Source organism: Babylonia areolata, chromosome 11, assembly GCF_041734735.1.
Source record: "Babylonia areolata isolate BAREFJ2019XMU chromosome 11, ASM4173473v1, whole genome shotgun sequence".
Lineage (NCBI taxonomy): Eukaryota > Metazoa > Mollusca > Gastropoda > Neogastropoda > Buccinidae > Babylonia > Babylonia areolata.
This window is the reverse complement of record NC_134886.1, coordinates 4,529,530-4,537,029: the sequence shown is the minus strand read 5'-3', so window position 1 is coordinate 4,537,029 and position 7,500 is coordinate 4,529,530.

Genomic DNA, 7,500 nt, shown 5'->3' with positions numbered 1-7,500 from the left:
CTCTCTCTTTATCTCTCTTTCTTTCTCCCCCACCCCCTCTCTCTCTCTCTCTCTTCTTCTTCTTCTTAATATTATTATTATCGATGAACAGTATTGAACCAGTGTGTTTCCTGACGGTAACTGTGTGTACGTGCGCATGTGAACGTGTGTACACGTCTGCGTATGTATGTATGTATGTATGTATGTATGTATGTATGCAAGCCCCCTGTCTCTATGTATGCGTGTATGTTGGCTGTTTAATAGTATGCATATGTACAATGGATAAATGAATGATGTTTTGAAATCATGAATGAAAGAATAAAAACAAAACAAAAAAACAAAGCAAAACAGAAACGAATAGATAATAAATGAATGCAAAAAAAAAAAAAAAAAAAAAAAAAAAAAAAAAAAAGATGCCTGCATGCACTTATGCAAGTATGACTGTCTGTCTGTCTAAATGCCTGTATAGATGGATTTATCTATCTCTCTCTCTCTCTCTCTCTCTCTCTCTCTCTCTCTCTCTCTCTCTCTCTCTATATATATATATATATATATATATATATATATATATATATATATATATATCTCTCTCTCTCTCTCTCTCTCTCTCTCTATATATATATATATATATATATATATATACAATTAAAGATACAAAACACCTAAAACTAACGAAGAAACTAACGAACAAACAAATCTAAGTCACATTGGAATGACTCTTGCCAAATATGGCTGGTGCAGATCCAATGCGATGAAAATCTCAATAATTCACATGGAATCCAGGCATCCTCGAATTCTGCACGTAGAAGTTTCTCGAGTGCTGAAAAATTGCGAAAGCATATGGCTCTGATTTTTCATTCTTTATCATTATTTTTTTCTTGAGAGAGAGACAGACAGACAGACAGACAGACAGACAGAGAGAGAGAGAGAGAGACAGAGGCAGGGAGACAGAAACAGTCACACAGAGAGACTGAGAGAGACAGACAGAGACAGAGAGACGCAAAGACTCACAAAGAGAAAGAAAGAGAGAGAGACAGAGACAGCGAGAGAGAGAGAGAGAGAGTGTGAGAGAGGGACAGAGACAGCGAAAGAGAGAGAGAGAGAGAGTGAGAAACAGAAACAGAGAGACAGAGAGAGACAGAGCGACAGACAGACAGAGACAGAGAGAGTCGAGCCACCGGCCTTCCGTTTGTCCTTTGCACGGGTGGAGTAAATGGACGATTAAATAACATAGATGGCCAAGCGATCGCCGTGGTCGCCAGGTCTGAATTGAATGGAAATAAAACGTGAAGTGGGGGAAAGTTGGATGGGTGGTTGGGGGTGGGGAGGGGGTGATGATGATATATATATATATGTCAGCGAAAGAGGGAGGGCGTAAGAGTAGAAGTAGAAGAAGAAAAAAGAGGTGGGTGTATAGGTTTAGGGTGTGTTTGAGAGGGGTAGGGATAGGGTGAAGAAAGGGAGCATGGGTGAAAGTATGGGAGGGGGTGGTAAGGGGGGGTGGGGGGGGGGGGGGGCAGGCGGGGGACGGGTGGTGGTAAGTGAGGAAGGAAGTGTTCCCAGGACCAGCCCGGGGAGTAGGGGATATGGGGGTGGTGGGGGTGGGGGGGAGTGGAGGTGGGGGGGGGGGTGTTGGAGAGGTGGGGGGAGGGAGGGGGGGACAAGAGGGAAGGGTGGTGGGTGGTGTTTTAACGTCTGGAAAAGATGAGGTTGGAATCTAGTACTGCCTGCCAGTCGACAGACAGACTAGAAATGTTGTGGATGCCCCAGGAAAGAGAGAAAGAGAGGGAAACGAAACGAAATTTTATTTTACGAGGGTAATGAGATAAGCAAAACATATGCTTTTTTCCCCCACCCAGCCCTGGGGTATAAAAGAAAGGGGGAAAAAAGAGGGATGTGGGGGGGTAGGGTTTCATCAAAGAACACAAGAACACAGAACTATTAACAAGAAAGATATCAACGACAAATTTCACTGAAACTCACATGAGAAACTCACATGAGAGAGAGAGGGATGGAGAGAGAGAGAGGGGGGAGAGAAAGAGAGAGAGAGAGAGAGAGAGAGGAGGGAGAAAGAGAGAGAGAAACAGAGACAGAGAGGCAAAGACATAGGCAGAGAGAGAGAGAGAGAGAGAGAGAGAGAGAGAGAGAGACAGAGACAAAGAGATACAGAGACACATATACAGAACTATACAGAGACAGAAAAGGGGATGCAGATACAGATACAGAGAGACAGACAGAGAAACAGACAGAGAGACAGACAGACAGACGGACGGACAGACAGACTGAGGTAGAAAGAGACAATGTCAGAGACAGAGAATGGGAAAGAGTGAGGTTATGAATAGGACTGAAGGTAGAGAGAGAAGAGAGAGAGAGAGAGAGAGAGAGAGAGAAATTGGAAAAGAAAGAGGATAGTTGGGAGAGGCAGAGAGAGAGATAGAGAGAGAGAAGGGGTAAGGGAGAAAGAAAGAGAAAAAGAGAGGGAGAGAGAGAAAGAGAGAGAAGGAGTAAGGGGGAAAGAAAGAGAAAAAGAGAGGGTGAGGTTAGGTGTGCAGATTTGAGGGAGTGAGCTCACTCTTAAATTATTCATTTTCAAGATTAATATTTTACTCTATTTCATTACATTTTGTTTTATCGTATTTTATTTATTTCGGTCTCTTCGAAATTTTCGAAACCAGCTTTAGCTCCAAACAGCATGAATTCCATTTCATTTTATTTTGCTCTTTAGTTATAGTTATATTATGTTCTATAACTTGTATTTTATTTTATTTCGTCTTATCTCAATCTTTTTATTTTTATTTGATCATTTTTAGCATGCTTGTTTATTTTGTTTGGTTGGTTGATTGGTTTATTGCGTCATAATTTGAAGGCGTCTAGACTGAAGAGGTTGATTCTTTGTTTTATTTATTTCTACTGATAGAATTTAAAAAAAAATGTGTATAATAAACTGAGGTAATTCATTATACATTTATTTAAGATAGTATTAAAAGTGGTCCTTTTCATTCAGCAATTTCTTTATAAATTCACACACTTGTTCACTCGTTCATTAGTTGTTTATTCCAGTTGGAGGATAGATGTTAGTGGAGATAAGCACAGAAAACAATGCGATTGTAAACAAAACAAAAGAAAAGAAACAAAAAATAAACAGTTGAAAAATCTAGTTAGTTGTGTTGGACATCAGTTCTGAATGGTGAATAATGGATAGGTTTAACTCTCTCCATACGAACGGCGAAAGAGACGACGTTAACAGCGTTTCACCCCAATTGCCACCATCAAAATATTGCAAGCGGGAGGCTCTTTTACTGAAGAGGTGAATGTTGACAAAGAATACCACAATTCTGACGACGGAAGCTAAAGGTTGGGTCATTGAGACACCCACTGGACATCCGAAGGGTCTGTGTAGAGGAGAAGAGAGGACTGGCCGTACTGAGTGAGTTAAAGTCTATACAGCAGGGGAAAATGACTTAACGGGAACTATGTCCATCCTGATTAATGTTTTAACTCTTCTTCTTCTTCTTCTTCTTTTCTTCTTCTTCCCTTTTCTTATTTCGTCTTTTTCTTGTCCTAAATGAAATTCTGACATCGCGTGTACCCCTTAGATATAATGAAAACATAAACCCATCCTGACATCCATCAACGCCCCGTGCAATGCTTATTTTTGATTGTTTCTGTTTTGTTTACTTATTTGTTTGCGTTCATGTTTGTCTGTGCGCTTGCTGCCTTTGCCATGAAGCTTTGGAAAACAACTGAATGGCTTGTTAACTGTGTTGATGTCATCCAGTTAGAATGATCTGACTGGAATTCCGAAAATGAATAACGTGAGATTTAATAGGCAATTGCGCCAGATCCGCGTGTGTATGCTTTAAATCCTAGTGAAATAAAATTATGTGGTAAAGTGAATTTCACGTAAATCAATCTAACCTAAATAAACTAATTTACCTTAAGTTATTCGAAAACCTGAAATTCACTTTACCAAGCATGACAGCAAGTAATAACCTAACATGATCTGACCATTCAAGCCATATTCACATCAGTGGTTAATGTTAAAAGTCAAACAACCTTTTACAACCATCAGGGCAGCGAATTCATATTTCTGTCTGGGGCTCCACATGTGAAGGAATGGCAAAATCCTCAACTTCCGCTTTAGCCTCCCCGAACACTCACGGGTAAGCATTCCCACCAAGGTGGAGTGAGGGAAGTCGGAATAGAGTGTCTTTCTCAAGGACACACCAGGCGGAACCGGGGGCCACGAACTCTGATCACTGGTGAAAACTGTATCAGAAGTCCATCACCTGATTGTGCCTCAGCAGCTTCTACACCTTAACCGCATTCACAGAAAACGCACCAAAAGAAGCGAACTCAGACCCAACACCAAATCAGTTTGCCATGATAAAAACACAACACAGACGCTCCCGATCATGTATCTCTGTGCTTTAATAATAATAATAATAATAATAATAATAATAATAATAATAATAATGGATACTTATATAGCACACTATCCAGAAATCTGCTCTAGGTGCTTTACAAAAACGCTTTTGATAACATAAAACATTATATCTATGTTACATACACACACCAAAATGTGACCACACACACACACACACACACACACACACACACACAAGCGCGCACGCACGCACGCACGCACGTGCTTATTCCATTGTGGTGAAATGCCTGGATGCATATAACTCCCCCTCTTTCCACACATGAGACTATCAGAGTTTCAGTTTCAGTTTCAGTAGCTCAAGGAGGCGTCACTGCGTTCGGACAAATCCATATACGCTACACCACATCTGCCAAGCAGATGTCTGACCAGCAGCGTAACCCAACGCGCTTAGTCAGGCCTTGAGAAAAAAAAAATATATATATAGATAAGCGTACATACATAAATAAATAAATAATAATTATGATATAAAAAAGATAGTAGTAATGAAAATAATAATAATAATAATAATAATAATAATAATAATAATAATAATAAATAAATAAATAATTAAATAAATAAGACAACAATGATGATAAATAAGAAAATAAATATAAAACATGAAGACACACATTCACACATACACCCACACATGCATAACAGATATGCCCTAAAAACGCAGTTTCACAGATATGAAAGCACAGTCAAATACATATGAACGTACATGAGCTCCAACACACACACACACACACACACACACACACACACACACACACACACACACACACACACACACCACAAATTTCCCTGCACCTCCTCTACCCCCTCCTCCACACACTCATTTCTAGTCTATGTATCGCAGCTTCCACGGCACACACACACACACACACACACACACACACACACACACACACACACACACACACACAAACACGCACACGCACACACACTCACACACACGGATGAACGCTTACTTGTACAAGCACACACACACACGCCCATGAGACTATCAGAATATGCTTACAACCACAGAATGTGTCTATAGATCGAGTCTCTCTGTGTCCATCTCTTCCTTAGTCCCCCCCCCCCCCCCCCGCCCCCCCCCCCTCCCTTCTGTCTGTCTCTTTCCCTCTACCACCCACTGAATAAAAAGGAAAAAAAAAAAAAAGAAAAAAAAGAAAAGAAAACAGAAACAAAACCAGAAAGAAAATGTGCCAGAATTGGAAGTGTGGTGTTGCCGTTGCCACACGCACGGTGAAGTATCGGGGCATTAGGCGCCACGTTCTTTTCTTTCCCCATCCAGTGGCTGACAGAAGCTTGGTCAATGTATTTGTTACCGTCTCCCTCCGCAAGTTTCATTCATCGCGCCGTGCGTCCAAACGAGGATCTGACTCCCTGTGGCGGTGTTGCTGGCCATTGATTTCCCATAAACCTTCAGTTTCTTTGTGGAGCATGATGGAGCGATGGATGACGTCAGCACGGCAGAAGGAGCTCAGCTCACCGTGAGTCTGAAGCTGGAGAGAAACTGATACGTTTCCAATGGCTGTCTTGGTGTTGGATACAGTGGGACAGACACTGTTATTGCTCCTTAAGACTCCCCTCACACACACACACACACACACACACACACACACACACACACACACACACACACACACCACACGCGCACAAACACACAAGCACACACACACACACACATATGCAAACACATACGCAAACACACAGACACACGCATGGACACACAGACACACACACACACACACACACACACAGACGCGCGCGCACACACACACACACACACACACACACACACACACACACGAACAACACACACAACTCACACACAGAGAGTGTGGCTCATTCCCCTTCTTCCCAGAAAGACTCTTTTTTTTTTTTTTTTTTTCGTTGTTGATGTTCCCTCTGCTTGAGCTGCCAGAGACAAATCACTATTGGATGTGAGTTTGAACGACTTGGAAAGCCCCTCAGATCTGTCAGTGGTTGTTTAGCAAATGCAATACGACAAAGCTTCTATCCTCTTCCCCACTCACCCTTCACTCTGCTTTGTCAGAACCTTGACCTGCCATCGATTTTTTTTTTTTTTTTTTTTTTTTTTTGTCTTTCATGCAGTTGTTTGAGAACTTGGTAACTATTGATTTTTTTGATTTTTTTTCCGTTTTGGTCAGATGCATTCTTTGAAAGAAGAGAATAGTCAGTAACCATTGATACTTTTTTTTCCGTTTTGGTCACACGCATTCTTTAAAGAAACGAACAATTTGTAGCTATTGATACTTTTCCGTTTTGGTCACACGCATTCTTTAAAGAAACGAGCAATTTGTAGCTATTGATACTTTTCCGTTGTGGTCACACGCATTCTTTAAAGAAACGAACAATTTGTAGCTATTGATACTTTTCCGTTTTGGTCACATGCATTCTTTAAAGAAGCGAACAGTCAGTAACCATTGATACTTTTTTTCCGTTTTGGTCACACGCATTCTTTAAAGAAACGAACAATTTGTAGCTATTGATACTTTTCTGTTTTGGCCACACGCATTCTTTAAAGGAGAGACAGTCAGTAACAATTGATACTTTTCCGTTTTGGTCACACGCATTCTTTAAAGAAGTGAACAGTCAGTAACCATTGATACTTTTCCATTTTGGTCACACGCATTCTTTAAAGAAACGAACAATTTTTAGCTATTGATACTTTTCCGTTGTGGTCACATGCATTCTTTAAAGAAGCGAACAGTCAGTAACTATTGATACGTTTTTCCGTTTTGGTCACATGCATTCTTTAAAGAAGCGAACAACAGGAAAATCAAGGAAGATTGTGTGTGATGGTATAAAAGTTGAGGGAAAGATTGATACTACAATTCTACCTCATTGATATTTGTTATTGGTGTAATTGTCATTATCATGAGTCACAGCAGTAGTAGCAGTGGTGGGGGTAGTTGTAGTAGTATGAGGAGGACTGCTATTGCTGCTGCTATGATTTCCACTATTTGTACCACTGCTATTAGCACGACGACTACTACTACTGTTGTTACTGCTGCAAGGCAGATTGGAAGACAAAGAAATCCCTTAAAATTTGCATAATTGAG